This window comes from Scophthalmus maximus, chromosome 8 (genome assembly GCF_022379125.1).
Source record: "Scophthalmus maximus strain ysfricsl-2021 chromosome 8, ASM2237912v1, whole genome shotgun sequence".
NCBI classification, from domain to species: domain Eukaryota; kingdom Metazoa; phylum Chordata; class Actinopteri; order Pleuronectiformes; family Scophthalmidae; genus Scophthalmus; species Scophthalmus maximus.
The window spans coordinates 22,712,455-22,726,114 of NC_061522.1; the positions used below are offsets into that span (position 1 = coordinate 22,712,455).

At 41.9% G+C, this 13,660-nt stretch overlaps 1 protein-coding gene across 9 annotated transcripts in view; it reads left to right on the top strand.

Annotated features, from left to right (window-relative positions):
• The first annotated feature begins 3,967 nt into the window (after nt 1-3,967).
• LOC118312259 (teneurin-3-like) overlaps nt 3,968-13,660 on the top strand; it is a 193,464-nt gene continuing 183,771 nt past the window's right edge. For 7 of the 9 annotated variants that reach the window (XM_047333787.1, XM_047333790.1, XM_047333789.1 and 4 more), the window contains exon 1: nt 3,968-4,520. The gene's annotated coding sequence lies outside the window, so the exon portion shown is untranslated. The remainder of the gene's footprint in view (nt 4,521-13,660) is intronic. The other 2 variants (XM_047333792.1, XM_047333795.1) reach the window with 1 other exon arrangement.

Consider the following 13,660-nt stretch of genomic DNA (forward strand, 5'->3'; position numbering starts at 1 on the left):
AAGTGAAAAAAACAACCTTTAAAACCACAAATAATTCCAGGTGGTCCAGGGTTTGCAGAATCCTCCAAAATCATTTTTTTTAATCGGCTGATAGGATTTATCCATCTCCTGCAACATGTTTAAGTTTCACCATGCAACATTCCGAGGTGTGTTATGCTCAGCTGACATAGTCCTGCAAGCCCCGCCTTTCCATCGACACTGGATCTCAGTGTCTCACATAGAGACGTACGCAGCGTCAGATGACCTACGTCTACCTGATACATCACCTGAGCTGAAATCAATGGAGGGCGTACAGTATAAATAGCTTCATATGTGGCGTGCCTCACAGTCACTTCAACATGATCAATACTGTTACGGCAATTTAAATAAAAAAACATGAACACGAAGAGACAGTTCAGTGCAGGAGGTTCGTCATCCACGTCAAGTCTTGGTGATTTAGTGATGATGTTGGCCACGGTGTGAAAACACAGCAGCAACGCTCATCAGGCCGTCATCATGAAAACGGGAAGAGAAAGAAAGACAGACCTCAGTACACTCAGCTGAGAAAGCATTCATCCGGCACTTAGTGTGGACCTGTGTGTGTGTGTGTGTGTGTGTGTGTGTGTGTGTGCGTGTGCGTGCGTGTGTCGTGTGTGTGGTCATGGTTCGGGTTAAGGAATGTCTCCAAGAGTGAAAGTGGATGTGTACATCCACATCCATGCATTGTTATACTGTGTGTGTGTGTGTGTGTATGTGTGTGTGTGTGTGTGTGTGTGTGGTTTTATATGGTGGACTTGTTGCTAAGGTATGGGGACAACCTGTGTGCTGGGGGGTTTGACATTGGCTTGTTCTAACACTTCATTTTACACACACACACACACACACACACACACACACACAGAGAGAGAAAACATGGCTCTGTGCCGTGTACCATAGAGTGAAAGGACAGGTGTGTATTCAAGCAAAAATGATCTCTCTGTGTCACTGACACGTGTGTGTGTGTGTGTGGGGGTGTGTGTGTGTGTGTGTGTGTGCGTACACAGGCAGCACCTCAGAGGCCAGTAGTGTAGTAAAACAGCCCCAATCACACTGTTTTATTCTCATTGTTGTTATTATTTATAATTATTTAAACCTTACATTTCTGTGCTGTACTTTTTTTCACACACTTTAAATCGCCAGCTCCGATTTTTTTATTCAGATTTCCCTTCATCCTTGTCCCTCGAGGGTTCTTTCCCTTTGACCCGCAGGAGGAATAAATCAGCATGGTTTTCCTTCAGAAATGTCCCCAGACATGTCGTGTCAGAGTCCGATCGGGGCATGTCAGTGTTTGTCCGTGTGTGTGTGTGTGTGTGTGTGTGTGTGTGTGTGTGTGTGTGCGTGCAAGAGAAAATGAAGGTGATAATATGATGCAATGAAACAATGCTAGGAATAATTGATTAAATTTGTACAATATTAAGTTTTATCTTTATTTATATATATATATATATATATGTATATACATATATATATCTGACATCTTGTTTCATTTAATAGGAGTAGACACACTACCACGAGTCCTTGCAGCGTGAATACAATTCATTAATATCAATAGTTTTAATATTTATTTTCTTAACTGTCTTCAGTAAACTCTTTCATCCGTTTACCTCGTTGGTATAGGACGAAGATGTTGATGTCATCACAAAGGCTTCAGCTTCATTTGGGCAAGTGCACATTGCCTAAGCTGTAAGACTTGAGAGTTCACCTGACCTCGTCCTAGTCGGCGATCCAGTGTTCTTTTCTTTCTTTCTTTCTCTTTATGTCAGCGACAGTGCGACTCCCAGGGGACTGTGTAAACTTCTTCTCTTTACTCTTTAATGCCGTATTCATCAATGAACTCTTCCTGACGTGGTATTTTTCAGGGGCGTAGATTATGTTAATTTGCGATCCTCCTGCACGCTCGCTCAAAAACGCTCGCTCAAAAACGCCCAGGTGGCGTCCATTTTGTTTACGCATGTGATTTACCCATTTTTCTGAAGATAGATAGGGTTGGAGAATCCGACGTGGCCCGTATGTACGAACTCACGGTACGAACAGATGTAGGAGAAATTTAGAATAAGAATATGAACATGTCTCACATGAGGCCCAATGTGTAGATGTCATGGAAAATTCCTCCACTTTCTGAGCCCTTGGCAGAATCTATGAATGCAATTTCTAATGTACAGTTACACTAATAAAACTACAGGAATGTTATTTAGACCAGTATGCAAGTCAAACAGATTCCTGTGTATAATACGTGAAACACTCTGTAAAATTATTCCCCAAAGGGACGGAGGCATGCTGATGATTTTCTTATGCTTTCATGGTTTTACTTAATCATAAATACCACGCACCATTTGATTGCTGCGTTACATCAGTTCGGGCCGATGGCTTCACATTCTCGCTATGAATTATCCGTCTGGACTTCCTGTATCAAACCAGGCCTCGAGCCGGAGCTGCAAGAGTCTTATCAGAACCACGACACTTAAACAAAACTGCACATGAGTCATTTCTAGGAGACGTGGTGAACTGGATAAGCCCTGAAGTCAGTCGCTTCTTCTTAAAACCTGCAGCACATGTCCCAAGAAAACCTACAGTGGTCCCATACTGTAAGAGGCCAAAGGACATATTAGTAATTTAAATAACCTAAAGAAGAAACATACCAATCCTTAATGGAAGCCCTTTGTCTCATCAGCTGCGCGTGTTTCATCATCCCGAGGCCCGTTTCACATCATTTGTAACGAGCTGCCATTTGCAACACGAGACGATTTTTTCCCCCTGCATTTAATTCTTGACACGTTTTTGACATGTTTCACAAATCAAAACACGTGCCATAGTTACGACGCGTGAACTCGTGACGATCCACAATGTTGCTGCTCTTTAAAAAAACCCAAACGTGTTTGTCCAGATTTGATTGTTGAATTATTTCTTTTCTCAGTAGAAAATGGTGAACAGTTTGTATCAGTATGTACAGTTATAATAACAGAATTTTTTTATATGGAATTCTACACAGTCCTCAGCTTCTGGATGTACAGTGGTAATATTAAATGAATCCTAATTTACCTGCATCTACATAAACTTACATTAAAATATGGTGATGTATTCATCTAAGTTTCAACGATGAACAAACGTCCGGTTTCTTCTCATTTAATAACACAAATTGTTCTTGCCCCCCCGCCATCATTTTCATCCATTTGTGCTGAATGCAAACAACAGCTCATGAAGACTAATGTGTATTATTTTTAAAGTGTGTGTGCGCGGAGTTCTCCAGTTTCCCTCTGAAACAATTGCTTTTGGAAACGATGCTGGTACCATTTTTAGTTTACTGTGCTCATACGGACACAAAGATCATCTGATATGGTTTTTCAGTTTTGTTCGTATGGACAGAGATCATCTTTGAAACGGAGCGATAGGTTTAACATTTAAAACACAACCTTAAATTACAGAAGTACAATAATGCTCCAGTGACCTTCTGATTGATGAGACAGTATAGTGTTCCTGAAAAAATAAATGAATACAAACATAGGTTTCTCTTGTCTGTGAGTGTTTGTGTGTTAAATACATTTTTTTATGTTTCTACACGCAAAATACAAATTGCAAAATTATATTTTTTGTTTGTTTGATTAGTAGATTCATTTTAAAGTCTTACGGATTCTGTTAACTGGTATTGTGTGTGTGTGTGTGTGTGTGTGTGTGTGTGTGTGTGTGTGTGTGTGTGTGTGTCTCTTGCCACCTCCTGTCACGGTGAGGGCATGCAGTTCGGAAACCACGGCTGACCCTCCACCACCCCTCAAGAATCACACGTAGGCGATCATTCATGTGCGCACCAGCGCGCGCGCACACACACACACACACACACACACCGGTAGAGCCGTCAGGATTGGACGCAGCAGGGGATCCCCAGCGTTGCGTTTCTGCTCGGCTTGGCGTATCATCGTCCTTCAGTGTAGCGGGGGGAGAGCGGCCGTCTCCGGCTCTCACTTGCGGAGCGTCGCGGCGACGGAGGAACGCGCCGGCTTCTCTCTCGTGTCCGTCCGACTGCACTTTACTTCCTTTTTTAAAAAAAAGCAAAGCGACACTTCGAAAGGGAGAGCACCGGGCTGGAGTGGACCGTCTCTCGCCACACTCCCTTTCTTTTCACAGTGCGTGGCTCTGACAGGCGCGCGCCTCGCCGACCCTCGGCCGTTCTGCGCGCACTCCTGCGCCTTCCTACCAGGCGCCTTCTTTGCACGCCCCCCCCCCCCAAAAAAAAAAACCACCCCAGAAAAGAGAACTGTCCACGAGAAAACAAACAGAAAAGCACCTTTCCTCTGCTCGGTGGGAATAAAACGGGTGCACTCGACGCGCGCGAAGTGGAAGGGCGACGCTGCGTCACCGCGGTGCCGCGACCGCGCGCTCCTCTCCACCGATCCACTCGAGGACCGAAGTCGGCGCTGAACACGTCCAAGAAGTTTCCGCGCGGAAAAGTGGAAGAGACGCGGCGGCTGCGTGGCGGAGAGGAGGACGCGCCGCCGCAGGACGAGCAGGTAGGACCCGACCCGCAGCATGTCCCGCAGAGGGAGATCCACCCCAACGAGACTTCAGACTTACGGTGGTTGTTTCTTTTTTTTAAAAAAAAGAAGTGAACCTGTTGTAAAAGTTCATTTGACTTCGATAGACTCGGCGCTTCTCAGAGAACAAACCTGGTGCCAAACCTGGTGCCAAACGGTCGGTCGCCTGTTCGTCGTCCAGCCACAAGCCCCTCAACTCAGTTCAGTATTTAAAATGGAAATCATTATGTGCCTGATAGTTCATAACGCATTTTTACTGTCAGTGTGCCTTCGTTGTAATATAACAAATAATCATTTAGGGCGAGCCACTCCACAGTGGAGCTGTGTCGCGTTAGGGACGCGTAAAGGTCAGGTCCAGTGAGAGGCGGGGGGTTTGGAGGGGGCTGAGGACACGGAGGAAAAATACAATATCACTTGACATGTGTAACCTGGGAATAACAAACGAACCAAAAGTCGTGTGTATGTGCGAAATGCTCCACTTGTATATTCATATTTCAAATGAATCTGTTGGAACACGTTCCAGTTTTATAGAATTCATTCATTTTCCACACTGATTTGAATCATCTTAATTTTACAAGTGGAGGGACACAGGTGAAACCTTTCTATCATCTATCACCACAACACATCAGTATCTGCCATTTTCCTTGTGAATAAATAAGAATGGAAATGAAACTACTGTTGAAACACACAATCCGCTGAGCGACACTGTACTGTGACACACTGTTACAGAAAAGGAGAGACTGTGTGTGTGTGTGTGTGTGTGTGTGTGTGTGTGTGTGTGTGGGTGTGCGTGTGTGTGTGTGGTGAATATAGTGCCAGATTGGTATGAAGTATTGTAATACACACCAGTGAAGGAGTGTGTCTTTCTCTCACCTTGTAGTCTCACCAGTTACACACGCACACGCACACACACACACACACACACACACACACACACACACACACACACACACACACAGGTCCTGTAATCGCCTTAACCGCGTTCATGTCAAACGTACAAAAGGTATTTGTATACTCTGTATTTTTGTTCTTATTTATTGTAAGTTATTTTATTTAGTATTTTTCCCCGGCCTTCCCAGTGCCGTCCCGTCCTCTGTGCCGGTTTACACACTGGGCAGACCAGTGGACACCCGTCCTCTTGACAGATGACCGGCACTAACAGTGTCATTGTTATGCTGCGGAACAGGCAGATACGGTCATCCAGCTCGATTTCATGGAAAAACATTTCATGAACTGTGGCTTCACTGTTGCTCAGACGCTGCAGCTCCTGAAAGGTGTATCAACTGGAGTCTCCTCTTTTTATCCAAGAATTCACTGTTGCTGCTTTTCGATGCATCGCACATTCACAGAATACTGTAGAGCAAGATGATATATTAATATCATATCAGTACTATGCTTCTAGAATTATACTTGTACAATATAATATATTATTATTATTTTATATGTACATATCGTCTTTTTCCTTTTCAGCGGCTACATTACACCAAAGCGTCTCTCCCCATCTTGCCATCCCATCTGAACTACAGATATAGTAGCGGTTCATGGGATATTTTGTCGTACCTGAAGTACAAAAGCGATATCCATGTTCATATGTACTATGAACTAATAGTGGAGTAAGGGGAAAGTCAAATGGATTGTGAGTGTTGACGTGAGCAGGTCGTAAGTGAAAAGCTAATATGTAGCGTGAAACATTTTGATGCTCATTGACAGTTTGAGTTCCATATGTACATTCAGTTTTTCACACGTCTATTCATATTGTCGCCACTGCTGCAATATCATGAAGTTGCAGTCACACAACTTTGCTTTTAATTTGAAAAAGGAGAACATACAGGAAGTGGAAGTGAAGTCAAGTGGCAACACCCAACAGAGGCAAGAAAGTATGTCCTGCTGCAGTGAGAGGGAGAGACGGATGAAATTCTTCATAACCTTCAGTCCCATCGCTGGTGGCCAGCGACTGAAGTGCAACTGCTGTTGACATCTTATTATTTTTTAAATCTTTTCAACCCATTTTTTTTTACGATTATGGCAAGTTAAAGAAAAGCATATATATATATGCCTATATGCTACATAGGCTACGTATGGTACATTGCTTTTACACCATCATTCATTTATAGATTTCACCATTTTCATGTTAAAATATAATGTGCTCCCTGAATATCACATTTAACCAGTGTAGAAATCACTTGACGCTATAATTAAGTTTTTTTTACTAAAAACCTGGATAAAATTTAAGGTTGGCAGCTCTAAAATTTAAAATTTCAGCTTTTAAGTTTGAGATTTTTCTTGAATTTCTAGGCAGCTTTTTTTCAGCTTACAAAAATAATTAATGAATTGAAAAAAAACATATTGAAACACTGACTCTATTTTTTCCTAGATTCATTGAAAGGTTATGGCTATCATCGGGAATCGGCCAACAGACATGAGCCTTTAAATGTTGTATTCATGTTTTTACGTTTTAGGTAAAATAAATGTTTATTTTCTTAATTCACATTCTATTTAGTCGGTTGTATTTGTATATATATATCTTTTTTAATTTATGGTTATTTATGATAAAATGTATGGTTAAATTAAAATATCAAGCCTCAATTAATACATTTCTGTCATAAAGGTTTGATAACAACATTTTAGGAATCATTGCCAAAAAATAAATAATATACATGCATAGATATATATCGGCCGATGTATCGGCATCGGGAATCTTCTACTCCCTAACATCGATATCGGCATTGCCCCCAAATAGTCCATATCGGTCGGCTCTAGTGTTGAGTTAAGGAATTTTTAGGTGGAAAAACATGAAGTTCATATATTAAAAACTACTCTAATTAGCTGCTTCTGATTTTTGTACGAAATGGTAAAATCCACATCATTTTTTCCTCAGTAAATGAATTATTATGCTCTGTTACAGTGGATGAGTGTTTTAGCTCTCACACACCAAAGGTCTTTTATCTTATTTTCACATCAGTACATCTCTCCGACTGTTTTAACTAACCTGGACACGGCTATCCACATTTATTCTTCAACCTTTTTTGTTACATATTCTCCTATTGTAAATATTCATTTGAATACAGTTGTCCCACTTGACGACCGTGCCTTCACACTGAACACATCACAAGACGTCTGACTACTCCGAAACTTCTCCATCCGATCTTGTGTTGTTTGTTGGCTGGCGATCAAATCACGGCTCCCAGTCATGTACTGTAAAGCCACCGCGTGTAACTGTATCAAGTCCAACGAGCCTTGATTTGCCTTTTGAAGTGTCGACATATTGCCTGCGGACAGAATCTTTTTCTAACAACACAGCCGTGCGTGCACAGTGGGTTGGCCTGGTCACAGAGCAATTATGTGGGATATCAACTCGGTTGTTTCGTTCAAAGATTCCCTCATTGTTTCTGCTGAATCGGTCAATATTCAAAATTCACAGTATTCGTGTGATAACCAGTCGATTTGACACAACCTGGTGTAGAGATGTGGAGACTGTAACTGTGTGAGATCAGTAGCATTGACGTTTTTAGAAACCTTTGAGTTTCACTGTCATTTAATTGAATGTCTGTTCAAGTGTGTGTGTGTGTGTGTGTCTGTTGTATGCATGGACTTAAAAAAAGAATGCTGTGAGTGAATTTCTGTGCATACGTGCCCTGTTGGCTGTTTCTACTCTGTGTGTGTGAGTGTATTTTCAATAATTACCATGAGAGCCCTCAAACTGAAGATTTATCCGCATAGTGTGTGTGTGTGTGTTTGTGCATGTGTGTATTATCCAGGGAGTGCTCACTCTGAAGATCCAGCTGATGAAAGCTACCTGGAGCTTCATTAATGGAGCCGTTGTGGAGCAGTAGAGCCCGTGCGCAGGGCTCCAGGCTCCGGGGCTTCAGGGCCTCAGGGCTCCGGGGCTTCCCACAGTGATGGAGAGAGAGTGTGGCCCCGGCAGCAGGAGAGAGGGAGCGAGCTAGGGGGTCCGGGGGCTTGCCCGAAAATTAAAGACATTTGGCTGCTAAAGTCCAAAATTCCCGGCCTCTGAAAAAGTATAATGCTTCTATTCCGTCGTATACACTGATCTAAATCATTACATATTAAAATTAAATATTTAAAATAAATATTTAAAAGCAGAAATACAATTCTTGTGCCTTTTAGCCTGCACACTCTGTCAATAGCTATTAATATTTAAACCAAGCGTTCCATCCTGACTGATCAGAAACGTAATCAATGGTCCTGATGAGAGACGCTGGAAGTAGGGGTGCGTCGGGTGCTGCAGCACTCCCTACTGGTGAGGGGCTGTAACGGCAAGGAAAAAAAGTTTACTAAACAAATTAATAAAACCAAATAAACAAACATTTGCGGATTAGAACACATAACAACGACCGAACTCAAATGAACGTGTAAAACTATATAAATGCTCAAGAACCCTCGGGAATTGGTCCGGGTTTCTGTAGGTCACGACCCTCGGGCCAGCACAGAGTGATGTCATCCACATTCTAACTCTGACTGACGTCGTCCTGTCTGGTTCCTCTGCTCTGTAAAACAAAAACTATGTTGGAATAATTAATGTAGAGAATTATCAAGGATCTGTAACTGAATTGATATTACACATTTTCATTATCCCCGCCAAGGAGGTTTTGTTTTTACCCCATTTGTTTTAGTCTGTTTGTTTGTAGGATTACGTCCAAACTACTGAACACATTTTCACAAAACTTTGGATAAAACTTTCTGGGACATCGGCCAAGAAAGAACCCATTACATCTTGGTACAGGTCTGGACAAAGGGTCCAGGATTTTTTGCACTTTCTTTAACATTGCGAGGCATTTTTAATTTTAATTGACGGACAGTTTTCTCGTGTAAGAAGAAATGAAAACAGGGATCCGTCCTCTCCCTTTCCTACTCCACAGCCAAGGTCAGAATTAAGAATGAACATTACTCAGTACATTTATTCATTTAGCCTACGGTTTTGTCCAAATCGACTTGCAATAAGTGCATACTCAGTGACAGGATATAACCAAAAATGTAAATCATGGAAAAAACGATATGATGTGGTAAAACATCTGGCTTTTGCCCCGGGTGGGTCGGGGAGAGGGAGGGCGCGCAGGACGGCAGGCCGAGAGATTTCTCTCATGATCGCGCTCGCATTGTGTTTAAGCAGAGGGTAAAATCTAAACGCATCATGTTGATCAACACTATTGTATTGGAATCCAAAATTCATATCACAATGTAGCCGGAAGGACTTCAATGAGCAGTTGGCGCTCTTTGGAGGAGTCTGCTGCATGTGTGTGTTTGTGTCAGTGTGACTGAGACTCAATCTTTAGTTACCTCCCCCTTTGTCTGTTAGTTTGTGTGTAAGATCATTAAAACATCGGTGTGCATCCGGACACACACCGGTGATCCGAATCCAAGGGATCGGATCACTTTCTTTAACATCGCGCGATTGGGCTTTTTTGATTACCGAGTGAGTAATGAATGGATCTGCCACATTCAGGGGACTGATATCTATGAATGTGTGCAATTTGGTGCGACCTGATTGGATGTGAGGGGACAGGTGGGCCTTTGCGGAGGTATGCGCTCGACCGAGTGCCGTTTGTCAGGTACCTTCTGCCGCCGGGCTTCCGTTCAATTGTAACTAAGTTAAATTGATTTGATGAGATTTAATTTGAGGCTATTGATTATACTGTTGATTTAGAACTAACAAATCATTTCTATGTATCTGGTACATGTTAATTAATAAAACCTTCATATACTTTATACAGATATTCCAACCTTGTAGGAAAAAAGCCTCTTGCACAGTTTTAATTCACTAGAGTACATTCCACTCACTTCCATTATGGAACCCGCTGCATGGCAGTGAAGCGTAAGTGACCACATTGCTGTGTATTACTGCAGAGACCACGTCTACCTACAAACATTACTTTCACCCGCACATGCTTCGACAAGAGCTTGACCTTTCTTTTGTCTTTGACTTTGTGGCAAAAACACAAGGTTCCCATTTGTTTTGGCATTTTGTTAACAAGAGGTTCAATCTTTTTCAAACATTCCAAAAAAAAACATGTTATGACTGTGCTCGTATGGGTTATTTAGTGTAGATTGATGGATGAAATGGCAATTTAATCCTTTAAGATTAAATCAGCCAAACAATAAAATGTGCAGAAAAACAAGGGGCCGTAACTGTAGCATCATTATTAAAAGGTTTGATGTGGAATATTCGTAGGTGAGTGATATTGCAATAAATGTATTGTTTTTTTTCGTTATGCTTCTGGTGTGTAGATAAGATAAGAGATAAGATATTCCTTTATTCGTCCCAAAACGGGGACATTTGGGTGTTACAGCAACAAAGTGGATAGCAGAATATAAAAAAAGCAATAGTTATGTTAAGAATTTACAAATAGCAAATACTATATACAGAGCAGTAGCAAGAATTGCACATGGAGAATAAATATTGCACGGTTGGTATTTGCACTCCTTAGAAATGAAGAGAAAAATTGCACTGTGTGTGTGTGTGTGTGTGTGTGTGTGTGTGTGTGTGTGTGTGTGTGTGTGTGTGTGTGTGTGTGTGTGTGTGTGTGTGTGTGTGTGTGTGTGTGTGTGTGTGTGTGTGTGTGTGTGTGTGTGTGTGTGTGTGTGTGTGTGTGTGTGTGTGTTCTACTGAGAGCAGTGCTGGTTGCACAGTCTCACAGCAGCAGGAAGGAAGGACCTGCGATACCGCTCCTTCACACACTTGGGGTGAAGCAGCCGGTCGCTGAAGGAGCTGCTCAGTGCACAGACAGAGTTCTGCGTGGGGGTGGGAGTCGTTCGCCATCACCGATGATAGCTTTGAATTTTTTAAATTAAGATAATTAAATTCATCAAATTAAACCTTTGTGAACAATAATTATAGAAAGTTTAGTTCAAATAAAATAAGGTATATTATTTGCTCATAATACCACTGATTCATATCTGCTCCGTACAGGCAGCAGGTACAGTTTGTCCCGTGGCGTCATCTGGCTCTGGCCTTGGGTCTCTGGTTGGGTGTGGAAAGCAATGGAAGACATCCAGAGAGTCTTTAATCTTCAGACATAAAAGGGAACACAATTTCTTTTGAAAATGGGAAGTGGTAATGTCATTCAACCAAGTCCTTTGTTGGGGGTATATATGGAATACCAGCGCAGAGAGCGACGTGAGGGTTCATTAGGTCATGTGTTGGTGGGTCACTATGTCAGTGGCATGCTGTGATGATCCCCTCACTGGTGTCATATTTCACATATGGGAACAATTGTGTGATGGAGTAATGGTGTAAATGCAGAACTGATCATTTCTGATGATGACATGTTGTTTTGCAGAAATACAGGGGTGTAGGGCCACAGCCACCTGAAAGCTATTCACACTAGGGTTGTCACGATACCAACATTTACACACAAATACCTTTTCTTCCTTTCTTTCTTTTTTTTAATAAAGAACCAGCACAGTACAGGTACAGAAAAAGTCAAATATTTATCGCATACCAACACTATTAATACTATTCTTGAGTATTAATTTTTCTCTATTGTTGCTTCACTTTTCAGGTTTCCCCTGTATAAATAAATGTTACATCTAAATAAAGCAACACCACTCTGTAATAACTTTGGACTCTGTTAAACAGCAGATTAAATAATTATTTAAATAATAATATTAAATAATAAATAATAACAAAATAATCATTACCACCTCAACAAGGTTTTTTATGAATGACTAATAGTATTCAAATGAAATAATTCCCTAACTGTCAGGGGGCAATTTTCTGCATAATTGATACTTTTTCATTTAATACTTCAAGTACATTTTCCTGACTGTGATCGCAGTGTTGCGTTATGTGGCAGTCATTGCCACTCTGCATTGGAGCAGTGACAGTGTGTCAGTTAGGGCCCGAGCACTGGAGGTGCAGTGCCCCCGGTGTCCACTGGAGGGCGCTTGCACTGGAGATGCAAGGCCCTATTGTTTCCGTGAGGATTTTTCTTTCCTTTTTTTTTTTTGTCACATTTGGCCTTTTTTAAGGTTGCGAGAACTCATGAAATTTGGTCTACACATTAATTACTTCAACCGCTACTCAGGGACGGGGGCTCCATTGGGCTCCCCCTTATGACATTGATTGATGCCGCTGGCATATAGTATCACGTACATGCATCAACTTTTGTAGGCATGTGGATCTTGTCAAGATGAACAACATTCGTGATACTTAAGCGATAGCTCATGTTTGAAAGATGTATATCATTACGAATTATGATCTATCTTTAATTTCGTTCTTACAGCATGTCCACGCTAACCTCTTTTACCACATACTCGAGAATCATGTCAGATAGTACAGAGAGAGTCGAGGGATGTGTCGAGAGTCGAAAGTAGTGTCCTCAAAACGAACCTGAAAATGGAGGACAATTCCTAATGGGAGTTCCAGATGGAAGGAGGGGAAGGTCAGGAAGAGCCTGACCGCAGCAGTGGGCTCATAGAGTTGGTGGACAAGCAAAGGCTAGAGACCCCCAGAGCAGAAGACAGTGGTAAACTGGAGTGTGGTAGAAGGGGACAATAATGTTTGTTTGATTCTGTTTTTTAAGCTTGCATTATGATTTGATAGTTCTAGTGTAAGAGAGAGAGGACGGTTAATGGGTCATTCTGGCCAGGAGCTGAACTGGGGAGCAGCTGCCTTAGGCCGTGGGGTCAGCCTACTTAGTGCTGTTTTTACATGGTTGAGACCCTGGCGCTAGACTTTAGTTGTTTGCATCTTGTTTCCAACGTTGAGGTAGTTAAGCAGTGGTTGAGCAGTTCGATAGAAGTTGGCAGAGTGGCAGAAGTGCTAGAACTTGATATAGATACTCATTTAAAAAAAAAAAAAGCATTACATTGTCAGCAGCCTTGTCATTCCAAGAAAGTTTGGGGGCACTGGATGTAGCATTTTGTTAAAGGGGTCTTTCAGGTGTTCTTGAGGGGGAAGGTGACTTTGTACCAGAGACTCAAAAGGAGATGAAATGAGAACTACTTGCAAAAGTGTGTAATTTCCAGCAGCAACTCTATATCAGAGTCCATGTCAGCTTTATGTAGCACTGCTCCACCTGCTTTCAAAGGAACAACTTCAGAGAGGAGGGGATTTTGTGTCTCTTAAGGCCTTTGCAATTTTTTTTTGTGCGATT